Source organism: Haliaeetus albicilla, chromosome 24, assembly GCF_947461875.1.
Source record: "Haliaeetus albicilla chromosome 24, bHalAlb1.1, whole genome shotgun sequence".
Taxonomy (NCBI): Eukaryota; Metazoa; Chordata; class Aves; order Accipitriformes; family Accipitridae; genus Haliaeetus; species Haliaeetus albicilla.
In genome coordinates this window covers 1,038,104-1,050,864 of record NC_091506.1, presented here as the reverse complement: position 1 = coordinate 1,050,864, position 12,761 = coordinate 1,038,104, and the positions used below count along the sequence as shown (strand labels likewise).

The 12,761-nt window shown below is 43.6% G+C and overlaps 1 long non-coding RNA gene across 1 annotated transcript; it reads right to left on the bottom strand.

Annotated features, from left to right (window-relative positions):
* Positions 1 to 540: 540 nt before the first annotated feature.
* On the bottom strand, positions 541 to 1,840 carry LOC138690822 (uncharacterized). Its single transcript, XR_011329622.1, has 3 exons — positions 1,321 to 1,840; positions 1,068 to 1,230; positions 541 to 655 (listed from the first exon to the last, which is right to left on the bottom strand). It is a non-coding gene; the product is annotated as an uncharacterized lncRNA (long non-coding RNA).
* Positions 1,841 to 12,761: the final 10,921 nt, after the last annotated feature.

Below are 12,761 nucleotides of genomic sequence, written 5' to 3'. Positions count from 1 at the left end.
CCAGCAGTGTGGGTGCGGACCCGGGAAAATGGACGACAACCTCTGCAAGGAGACGGCGCACTCCGAATTCCTGTTAGGTGAATGCAGAACGTGGCAGGCTGGAAGGAGCCACTCCTGCTCCGTTTGGTCTTGCAACACTCAGGTGCCTGACTGCAGCGCCCACAGGAATGACACCCAAGGCCATAGCAGCTTTGAAGGGTTTAAATTATTCATGGTAGAAACAACCTGCTGTAGTTTCAACTCTGATCCATGCTCAGCTACTGTAAATTGGCCTTTTTTCTGTAATTTTCAGTAATTTGTGTTATAAATCGTGCTGTCTGCCACAGCAAAATCATGATGCTGGGAGGCACGTCTGACATGTAAAAGCAGTAATTATCACCGCTTCTCACGGGGGCCCTGCCTGCCCTCTAAAATACGGATCCTTAGAAGCATCAGGATGAGTTTTTTCTTGTGTTTTCTCCCTCCTGCTGAGTACATGCTGTTGCACAAGGGCAGGGGAAGCCTCGCTAACTGTACCCGCTGCTCCGTCAGCAATGCTTACCCATAGCAGAGAGGAGACAGAAAATCCTGCGGTTTTTTTTCTTCAGCATCCCTGCCACATTTCAGGCTCCACTGAATTCCCTTCAGCTGCAATCAGGGTCTTTCACTGTTATTTCTGGAGAGCACAAGGAGAACAGCAGATACCAGTCACAGGGGGCAAACAAGTATTTCCAGCAGATAAATTGTAAATTTGCTGTTGATAGTATTTACAGGCAGAAGTGCTTCTCAGAACGCAAAAGCAGAGCTCAGATTTCAGTGTCACAGTGAATTGGTTTCAAGGACCTGTCTAAGGACTGATCATCACAGCAAAAGCTAATACATTTAAAAACCCAGTGAACCAACATGAACAATAAATAACTGTTAATTACTTATGGGGTACACACTGAAGTTCTGTGAGAAAAAACATGGTTAAACCTCCCTAAATAATCTTCGTGAATTATTTGCTCAGCTGTAATTGGGAGGTGCATTAAGTATTTAATACCACTACTATTTGAAAAAGATTTTAAAAGGCTTTTGTGAAGATTTACCACGCAAGCAGGGATTCCAGCAGGCAGATGGGATGGTGGCCAGGCAGTTCTGTGCCGACTGGGGGAAACATTATTTTTAACGAAGTTGCTTTACGACTGCAGCACTCTCCATTACTGTACAAAGAAGGGCTTCCCACGCAGCCCATGCCGGCGATCAAACCCCCTAGGAAAGTGAAATATTTTATTTCAGTTCTAAATAATGTGCAATGACTTCCCAAATGCCTGTGAACGCGGCGGAGATGCTGCAGGTTACCTCGGTGGGTGGCAGCGGAGGTGACGCCCCTCTCGCACTGCGACGGGGCGGCTGGGTGGTCCCGGGGTCCTTTGCACGGGACGAAGCTGCTGCGGCCAGCACCGCCATCCACAGACCCCCTGCAGCCAGGGAGACACCGGGCACCCTGAGCCCCGGGGCTGCAACCTGCCAAATCATCCCAGGGTTTCTTGTTTCCACATTTCCTCAGCGGTGCCAAGGCAGATGGCAGTTAGAAACGTTGCCAACGATGCAACTACCTGCAAGAGAACGGCCCCAGGTACTCGTCTGTGCTTGCAAGCGTACGTGGGATTACCTGGGGAGGAGAAGCTCCCGAAGGCTTTGCGATGCCCTGCTTCTGGAGCACTTCAGCTGCAGAAAGCAGTGGCATAAAGCGCACCTTTGCATCAAATAAACTTGCCGTGTGTTTACCCATCTTCCGACAGCTGTTAAACCTCGTCCTTTAAACAAATGATGAGGCAGAGCGGATGCTGGAGGGGAGCAGTATTCAAGATTTGGTGAAAATGGCAGTGGGTTGGTTTTAGATGCACAGCCTGCCTGTTTGCATTTTAGACGTGGTCTCCAACTGGCTGCACAGAATATCAAGATAATGACTTAAAACACATTTACAAAGGGCTCATTTACTGACAGAGACTTTCCTTCAGAAGCCCACTGAAGGGTAGCCAGCATTCACCCATACAAAGGGACAGCTACGCACGTGCTTGGCAGGAATTGAAGCAGCAGATGCCATCCTGAACTCCACTTGCCACAACCATCTTCCACGTTTGTGAATGCAAAACTCCAGTTCAATCCCATAACCCAGGCTGAATCCTGAAATTCTGCCGCTGGCTTGGTGCAGAACTGTACAAGTGATTTATAATTATGGAGTAATTGAGAGCGTTACACAGGTGTTCATCTGAAGCCAGCACACATGCAAACCCAGTTGGCAGCAAGAAGAAATCATAAGGTAAAATTAAGAAACCAATTGTCAGTTAGGAACTCATTTAATCTCACACTCTAACCTGAAAGAGAAGTTTCCTTGGGGCCTTTCTGGGTGTGCGTGTTCATATGTGCCTATAAATAGTGTTACTCACATAGAAATGGTAGCTTTATTTATTTATTTATCTTTATAGTAAAGCAAGCAGACTGTGCTGTAGCTGGAAACCTTCGCAGTTATCCAACGCTAATCTTGACTTCAATTTCACTTAAAACCTTCCTGATGTTTTTTTTGTTTTGCAGTTTAGCTTTCCTCATGTATCTGCCTTCATACAATTTTGCGCAAAGAATTTTTCTTGTTAGCAGCATTGCCACTGACAGACTATTATTTACTGGAAATTTCAACTTTTAAAATTACCGGTGATAAAACCGTAGCACAACGAAGGATGCAGAGATTTTTCCAGGAAAAGTCAAATCTGTACCTTATATGAAGAGATACTGTAAAAAGAAAGATTTCAAACTCATTCAAAGTATTTACAGACAAGCAATCAAGTTATCCCAGCTGGACAAGTTACAGAGCTCCGGCCAGAGGCCACGGAGCGTGAGTCCAAGGCCTTCGCCATCAACAGGCGCAGAAGTTCCCAGGAGTGCCTATTTGGAACACGATGGGCTCGTTAGCAAAGCATTTTGCTATACCCAAAACTAGGCTGAGCTCCGGAAACAATGTCATCGGACAAAATTGTGCTCTACGTAAAGCCTGTTTGATGGGCTGGGAGGGATAGAGGGAAATGAACGGTAAAACATTTCAAACCTGTTAGCAGCAGAGATGAGAAAGTGTCCAAATACTCACCTAAACGTATCATTGCAATGATTTAATGAATTTCACCCAGCACCCAAGAGTTAGGTCCCTTCAGCAACAGCAGCCCCATTTCCAGTGCTAACACCAGTGATGCTAACCCAGCTCTGCATGCATAGATGGACAGAACACATAATACAGGAAAATAAATACATTCCTTTTGTGATGAATCAATCACAACTCTCACAGTTTAATCTTCTCCCTAAAAAGGTGGCAGTTTTCAGCTCATCCGTGCCATTCTTGCATAAATCTGTATTTTTTCTTAGAGAAATTACAAGGTTGGTAGAAAACCTGATGCCCACGCAACTAATTGTGGCACAACATCGTATCTAGGCAGCACTTGCCCTCTCAGACTCACTAAGCAATTGCTCATGTACCAAAACCATCAGTGTGGTTTTGCCTGTGCATTTGTTTTTAAGTGCAGAACTGCAAATACTTTCCAAACAAGAGGCTTATTCAGCATCTGTGGGTATGTAGTTGAGACATCACTCAGCGTCATAGCTGCCGTGCCAGAGGCTGAGAATGATAAATGATGCTCTCAGTTTCAGAGAAGCCACTGGCATCAGGGGGGAGGTTTCCGCAGAGCCTGAGGGGATTCGGCGTTTCCACGAGAGAGCGAGCAGGGCTGCTCTCCGTGCTCACCACAAGGCACGGCGCGATGGCTGGCAGAGTGATGTGCACAGGCAAGACACGGCAGCAAACACAGCCGCCCTCGCATCCCCATCCCTCGGCGCTGACGGTGTCTGCTGGCAGCCAAAGGCAGCAGACAGCTGGAAGCGGTGCTGGGGTGTGTGCCGGAGTGGGGGGTATATTTAAGGGTGTTTCTGCCTATACTGTCTGGTATCGCGGCTGGCATTTAGGCTCTGAAAGCTTCAGGGTGTTATTAAAAAGGTCAAACTGAGAAATACTTCAGGCTTTTTTTTTTTTTTCCCTTTTCTTTAAACACACCTTTTGACCTGGTTTGGAAGGAGGCTGGGTTGCAAGGTTTCCTTCTGAGCTGTCTAGCAGGCACAAAATATCCCGGTGAAAACCCAAGCATTTTCTAATAGATGCATAGAAAGATCACCTTTCAGAAAATACAATATGGCCGAATTTGGTTCTCCATCAGTCCAAATACACAGTGCAAACACAGGCTCTAATTTACTAAACCACAGACTGAAATTAGTGATGGCTTTTTGCAAACAGAACAGCAAGTAAACTAACAAGGGAGTGTTTGGGACCCCACTAAACCCACACAATGATCACATTATTGCACCTCAGTACGCCATTACCCATCACGATCCTGGACACGCCACTGCCAACAGCCAGCACTGCGGTACGTTGCGGCTCTACAACCGCCGACACAGCTACAGCGGCCGGGACCGGCGGCATCGGGCAGCAGCCACCCTGTCCTGGTTTCAGCTGGGATAGAGTTAACTGTCTTCCTAGTAGCTGGTACAGTGCTGTGTTTTGAGTTCAGTATGGAAGAATGTTGATAACACTGATGTTTTCAGTTGTTGCTCAGTAGTGTTTAGACTAAAGTCAAGGATTTTTCAGCTTCTCATGCCCAGCCAGTGAGAAAGCTGGAGGGGCACAAGAAGTTGGCACAGGACACAGCCAGGGCAGCTGACCCAAAGTGGCCAACGGTGTATTCCATACCATGGGACGTCCCATCCAGCATAGGAACTGGGAAGTGGGGGAGGGAATCGCCGCTCGGGGACTAGCTGGGTGTTGGTTGGCGGGTGGTGAGCAACTGCACTGCGCATCATTTGTACATTTCAATCCTTTTATTACTACTGTTGTCATTTTATTAGTGTTATCATTATCATTCTTAGTTTCTTCTTTTCTGTTCTATTAAACCGTTCTTTTCTCAGCCTGTGGGTTTTGCTTCTCTTTTTCCCGGATTTTCTCCCCCATCCCACTGGGTGTGGGGGGGAGTGAGTGAGCGGCTCCGTGGTGCTTAGTTGCTGGATGGGGTTAAACCACGACACACCCCCACGGCCATCGTGCACGTGAAGCAACGGCTCCAAAACGGCTCCGCAGTTGGTTTAAAGGCTGATCCAAACTCTCCCAAAACCACAGCAGTCCCATTTCCAAAGGAAAAGTTGGCAGCACGTTCTAGTCTCATTTTGAGTGTTCGCATGCTGGCATATCAGCCGCATTGCCACCCAGATCCTCCTTACCAGAAGGTGCTTTATGAACTGCAAAGGGAGACTGAGATGTGTCACACTACCTAGCAGATGTCAGCTGTGAATGCAAACCAGGATGCATTAACCCAAGGCAAAAAAATGGTCTGCTTGTGTGGTGGATGGGTCAACAGAAGCCCTGAAATGGTTCTCACTCCTTTATGATCCTAACACACACCTAAAATAACAGAAGTCGCAGAGAGAAGAAAGTAAAAATAAAATCAGACTTACAAGATCATCTCACAATGGAGTCTTTCACTCATCAGAGTTAATATCCTGGAATTTATATAAGATATTGTACTTTATCTGATCATTAAAATAATTGATTAAAGCTGCCTATACTAGAAAGTTAAGTTTTCTTAGGGGAAGAAATATTGCCTTACAGTGTCCTCCTTGAATAACAAGTTTTGACAAATAAAACGGTTAAAGAAAGTGAAATCTTTATTACATTCTGCTTATTGCAAGCAGGAGATTGGATGGATTAGTTTCATTTAACTTACTACACCACACAGCTCTCGAAGGCAGGTTGGGAATCCCAGCTGGGCATCCCTCACTGTGCAGGAGCACAGGGGTCGGGATCTGCTCCAACCCTCTCAGCCCGCTCCCACCCAAACTCATCACATTTCCAGTATCACCAGAGATTCTGCTGCAGCTCCTTCAGAAGGCAGAGCACTATATACTCTGAAACACCTCTGTTCCCATGCTGCTCCCAAAGAACAGCAAAGCCAGTGCTAAACCCTTTCCAAAATCCTGCCCATGCCTGTGGAGCCCTGAATCCCTTGGCAACTTGGCTGGTATTTGCAGAGAACAAAGTAGATGCACATAAGAAATAAACATTTTGGGTTTCATTTTAACTGAAAACAGTTCTTTGGGGAAAGCCCACCACAGATCCAAGATAGCAGGTCACTCTGCAGTTCACTGCAAATGACAACAGAAGGGTTTAAATTAAAAACATTTGCAAAAGATTAAACCACTGTTAGGAAGGTTAAGGTCTCCTCACATGTGCCCAGGCTGACAGGAGGGGAACCCTTCGAAATGCACACCAAAGAGGGACCACGCTCTAGCTTTCTGCTTGGAGAAATAACAATTTGATTGAATGAATGGAAGGAAAACAGTCATGTCCAAAGCTTAGGACTTTTTCTACATTAAGGAGTATAGCTTCAAGGGCAACACTTTGTCTTGCGTTCTTCAAGTGTCAGGGGACAGTCAGGACCGTGCCACTGCTGTCTGGGACCTCTGCAGCTCCAACAGCAGTTTCCCACCTTGCTCTGCTCTGGAGGGTTACAAAATCTCTTGCCAGCCTCCAGCCATCCAGGACAACGCTCACAACGGCCTGCACAAGCCTTTTCAGCACTAATACAGAATGTGTACTTCACATTTCATATGTTTTTATTCACCTTCTATATTGATTTTTTTCTAAGTACTTTCTAGCCTGTACTTAATAAATTAGACTCTCCTTTTTGGGTATTGAAATACATTTTCATCTCACATCAGTAGTTATTGCCATTAACTACAAATTTAACTCTGCAAGTGGCACCTGGTTCCAAAGCTACACAAGAAGTATCTGCTATTGATAAAACATGTTTATAGCCCATTCACTATATTAAAAAGAAAAGCTGCCAGGTAGTTAAGTATTGCAGGATCCTAATTTTCCTGCCGATCCAGCAGAGTTAAGGACCTCACGCAGTACACAGCACCTGGACTACAATTTCCAGGCTGACCTTTAGCGAGTTGGCCATGGTGCAGTGACTCAGCATGCCAAGGGCTCCCAGCCTTACAGCCCCCTGCTTAAATGTGTAATTGTGCTTTAAACCCAAGACAGCAATTCTACAATTTCAGACACTTGCTGCCGCCCAGGGCAGGCTGGTTTGTGACGCTGCCCAGAGTCACAGCCGGGGTAGACTGAGCCAAACAGAAAGGGCACCTCCTCAAGTTTTATTAGAGGTATAGTCACATTCCTCTTTCTAGCTAGATCACATGTTTTACGTTCTAATAGTATTGACAGAGTTTTTTTGATATCATTACCATATTAAAGAAAATGAAGTGCTGCTAACTCAAATATAATTAAAACATAACAATAAAAACCTCCAAGGGATGCTCAGCAGATGATGTAAACTGATCTATGCGAATTTCAGACACATTGACCATTATGAACAAAATGCACAAAGGCTAGCTGCACAAAATTTCCATCTGCCTTGTATTAATTGCTATCATTAAAAGGCAGACCTAAAACCAGAAGTCAATAATTATTCTCCTTCAAAAAGTTTGCTTTTAGTAAAAAACAAACAAACAAAATCAACTTCCTGTTTTTCCTCTGCATCTACTTACCTCAATGGATTTACTACAGTTTATATTCACCGCAGATTTAGCCTGTTCTAAACAAAAATACTGCCTGCTACCGTGGTCTAAGGAGGAATATTTTTGAAAGCAAAATGTCCAGTCCCAATTACAGCTATAGTCTACAGTCAAAAGACACACAATCCTCAACCTTAAAAAGGTTTTGTGCTTTCTTTGCAGAGTTCCTTATGAAAGGCTATGACCAAAGCTTCAGGGCTCAGTAAGAACATCTTTGAGTATTTTGCATGGTATGTATTTTGCTTACAAGCTGTGTTTTTAAAAACTTACCCTGCTGCTCAGGCTTACTTTAATTTTATTGCATTTCTTTATTACAAAGCTCCATCACCTTTTAAGAAAGATAAGGCTTTTTAATTCTAATATTTCTTTTAAAGCTAGAATACCTACTGTTCAACAACCTTCCAACTTCTTTCAAATTTACTGACTTTAAATCAAAATAATGACATATACTAATGAGTAAGTTTACATGGACATATTCAAAAAAAAAAAAAAAAAGGCAAAGGCAAAGCACATTTTTGCAGAACAGAAGTCTGCCCCATCCCTCAGCTCCCCCCACGCCTCCCCGCCAGCTGAGCCAGGTAACCGGAGCATCAGCATCTGCCCGACCCCAAGCAAAATGCTGCCCCACGATTGCTTCCAAGAGGGCAGAACAAGCTTCTGTGAGGTGCAAGCAGGAACTGCGGCAACACGCAGACCCACGTCCATCATCGGCGAGGCTGCTGTGTGGCATGAGTCAGCTTGAGGCAATGGCAGGACTCCAGCACTTTATACCCCATCTCAGAGTTAGATGGCCCACAGTGCTGTTAACAAAAAGCATCAGCACACCAATCTGGTTATTCTAAGGCAGTTTGAATGACAGTTATGTGAAAGTTCAGCATTTTAGTAAGTACCCAGATACACTGAAAACTGGAAAAAACTAAGAAGCATTTCTTAGCGTTAAGCCTTCTGCATGGTTTTAAGCTTCACATCACTGTAGCGCTAGCTCTTCTTCCGCTTTCTCTTGGGAAGCAGTTGATTGCTTTCTGGCATTCGGGGCCGAGATGACTTTCTTTTGTTAGCTCTCGGACCCAGAAAACTGCTTCTGGGGAAAAAAAAAAAAAAAAAAAAAAGGGAAAATACGGGTTTGAAGATGCTCTAAACATGGCAAATACTGAAGGTTGTATTAAAGCGCTGTAAGCAGTAGGCAGGCACGCACACGTGTATGTGTTACTGGTGATGGTGAAGAGAAATACTACTCTGTCTTCTTGTTTGAAGATGACAACAGCACCCACAAACCATCCCATTCACCCTGAGCCCACAGAGACAGGGGAGTCACGCTGCCTCTCCTCCCGTCACCAGGGACCAGTTTGGAACAGGAAGGAGCAGCAGCAACCTTTCAAATTCTTAGTCCATAAATGAGAAGAGCCCTTGGCGCTGATGAAACCACGATTACATTATATCAGAAAAGGTTGATTCGAGACAGAGCCATCCCCAGCAGCACAGCCACTGAGGAAAAGGACAAGTGGTTTTGGTCACAGTTACCCAAGAAGGAAAGCGCATGGGACTCCCATCTTTAAACAGGCTCTCTTTGCCAGAGGCTCTTCTCGTTTATGGGCAAAGAATTTTCCACTGGAAACTCAAAGAAGTGTTTTCTTTTTAGTCATGGAGTTAATTTTAAAGAAAAAAAAAAAGTTAAACTAGCCATATTTAAATTAGACAGCTAATTTCCATCATTCAACCTCAGAGCTTAAAATTCCACATAGTGTTGACATGAAAGATATTGCTCATCCATCAATAGCTGTTACTAATTAAACATTCCTTATAAATGCACTTTTTTTTTTTATCATTTGCTAGGATGAATCCATCCTGCAGGGACTATTCACTTGGCTTAAACTGGGAATTCACAACTGAAAATAACAGCAGAAAACACTCAAATGCCAAAGTCCATGTCTCTGTTGGCTGCCACAAGATATACACTAAAAGAGATTAACAGGAACAACTCGTATTTCAGAGCTCAGTTCAGCACCACGATGGAAACAGAACTCCTGCATCTGAGACCATTAACCATGTCCAAGAAGGTCAGTGCAAATCCCAACACAATCAGATTTAGCCTGTACCTCTGGAGAAAGCATTGTGATTAAACGCACATAGCTGCAGAGCACAGAAGGAAGAGACGATGCATATGCACCCCGCTATCCAACCCTCCCCCAGTCCTCAATGCTACAAACCTTACAAGTTTCTATAATGCAGGACGACTGAAGGTGCACGCCTTTCCCTCCCAGCTGTACCCTCCACTCCCCGACTTCCATTCCCTGCATTCATTCAGTGGAGAGGATCACTCATTTTAACCTAGTAGCAGCTAAGGTTTTCAAAGTCAGCGAAATTAGATACTAACAAAACCTCTTTCTATATTTCACCTTTTTCTCTGCTGCAGTTCACAATTTTGCATTATTTAAATTCAATGCAAATGCTAAGGCTGAGTTTTGTGAAATCTCTGAGCACAGTAATGCATTGCCAAAGGCAGTCCCACGCTGAACTAAAACGCACAGGCTAACTGATGAAAGGATTCATAAATGGATACACAGATGTTCTTAAAACATGATACAAATTATTTTTGTCCTTTAAATTAAGCTCTAAAGCAGCTGTTTTCAACCAAACCCAGGGGAGCTGTTGCTCTTTGTATCCATCATACCCAGCTCTTGTACATGGGCCGTATCTTCCATTCTAGGTCAAGGAAAATTTGCCTATCTCCATCCAGCTCCCTGCAGCTGTATGACAGAGCAAAGGATAATTAACCTTGGTGGTTAGGTCATTATAAGCCTCTGATGAATGACAGTGGAGAAGCACACTCTTTAGGGACAGGATAAGACATGGAAGTGATACACTAACCCTTCTCCAGAGCACATTGCATTTGGCCACTGATGAATGAAGGATCTCGAGCCGGATGGACAACTTGTCCGATGCAGCATTATCGCCCATTCATCACCTTTGCTTTTCCCATCCTAGGGCACTTTGCTAGCTCAGGGGCACACAGCAGCCTCACAGTTCTCCAAGCCAGCTGGAGCCTTTCAGCTGCACCCACTGGTACCGAACAGCCATGGCCTTGACACGGAGTTTCCCACAAACGAGACTACCTCCCTGGCCCCACACTGCCAGAGGTACTGCTCCCAACAGTCCCAGCTAGCGAACGAATCTGAACAAAATTAACTCCTGATGGTCTGCAAAGCACTTCCCAATGGTGAGACCAGTCTGACAAAACAATGTAAGGGTTTTTCTCCAAAACTAACTGCATTAAGTAAAGCTAATAATACATTAAATGCTTAATGTTTTTTCCCTAAAATTAATTGCTGCACTTGCCCAGAGACATTATTTGGCTACGAAGAACAGAAACATATACACAGACAAGGCTGTGAAGGAAGGGGCGTTTCTTATAAATTTTTACTTATTTATTTGAGATCTTCTTGTCAGGTACAATTGGCACGCTGGCACAGTTTCGGAAGAATTGCTTTGCTTGCTTACTAATGAATTGTTGAGGTCTAGCTTGAAATATCCTGTCTATCGGTTGACAGAAAACTGGTAAGAAGTAATTCCTGGGATTTGGTAAATTATTTCAAATATGATTATATAATTAATATAGAGAAAGAATGCTAATTTGCTGTTTGCTATTACACTTCAAGCCTCTCAGTCTTGTTTTGCATTTTCTTCACAGGGATGCTGTGAGCACTCCAGAGGACTCTAACCCTGCTGTGCTACTTTCCATGGCACTGTGCGATACCACCTTTACAAGGACTCGTTTATGCCACAGAAAAGCATACTAAATGATGGTCTGCAGAACTCCAATAGCTATGTCATGATAAGGAGTCGGTAATATAATGATCTCTTCATTGCCACGTGTTATGAGGAAGGAGCTGGACCACAGCAAGCACTCACAGGCAGGCCAGGCAATGATGGTGCTGGTGCGTGCAGCAGAGGTGGAAGACCGCCCAGGTACTTGAAGCCAAGTATCTTAAACCCCGATGGGTTTGTATGGCATGTTCTGAAGCTGCAGAATGAAAATCAAAGTTGCATTTGTCTGTACTGTTTTATGTTTGCTTTGGCACAGCACTGTTCTCTGTCTTAGATCAGTATTCTCCCTCCAGTAAATAAAAACCTAAACTTGATTACCTATTTAAATCCAGAGAATATTATCTCAAAGTATTTCCAAATGTCCTTGTAGCTTACAATGGCAAAGTAAACTCTGTAGCAGTCTTCATCTCATACCAAATATCCCACTGACAAAATAATACTTATTTGAGTTTAAAGTGCTTGAGGACAACTGATTTTTATTTTTACTTCCATAAATACTTTTACAATCCTGCCTCTATTTATAAGTATTTCATTCACTTTATAGATGACCTTATACCTTTTATTATACCCAGATTTTGTTCTATAATGAAACATCCCATTTTCTACCTTTGTTTTGCTGAATTTAAGACAGGATGCAAACATTAGAAAAAAATTAACATTGAATTAAATGAGGAATTAATAAATTATTTTCCATGCAAATAAAAAGTTTTTATAAAAGAAGCTGAAAAAATGGGGAAGTTAATTACAACTTCCACTAATCTAAAGCTTTGTAACTTACCACTAAGCCAGAGAAGACATAGGTCACAGAACTCTATTCCAAGAAATAACTGATTAGAATCAATCTAAAGACCCACCCTGCAAATACTACGCCCTTTGTCTTAACTGGGAACCACTCACATGATTTATAGCTGCTTATGTAAGTTTAGAGAGTGCTTAAATAAGATGCTTGTGTAATAGTGGAGCCCAAGAAGGCTGCAAGGTACAAACAGCAACACAGCTGCACCACCTCCACGACTCGCTCGAATATCCAGACAACACACCACTCTAGCTAGATACCATCTGGACACCTCAGTGTCACTGTTGTTATGTATTTCATTACAGTTTTCTTACTTATCGAGCCTTTCAGTAATAAACAAATAACTAATTCCTGGTAAGTAACATTTTAGGTTGGCCAAAGGGACAGAATCTGTACCCAGTACCAGCACTGGTGACTTCAGAGGAGTCTAAAACCAGCTTGTGCCTCAAATGCCAATATAGAATTTGCATAAAAAACAACCAGTAACATATCTGAGAAAACACACACCTGC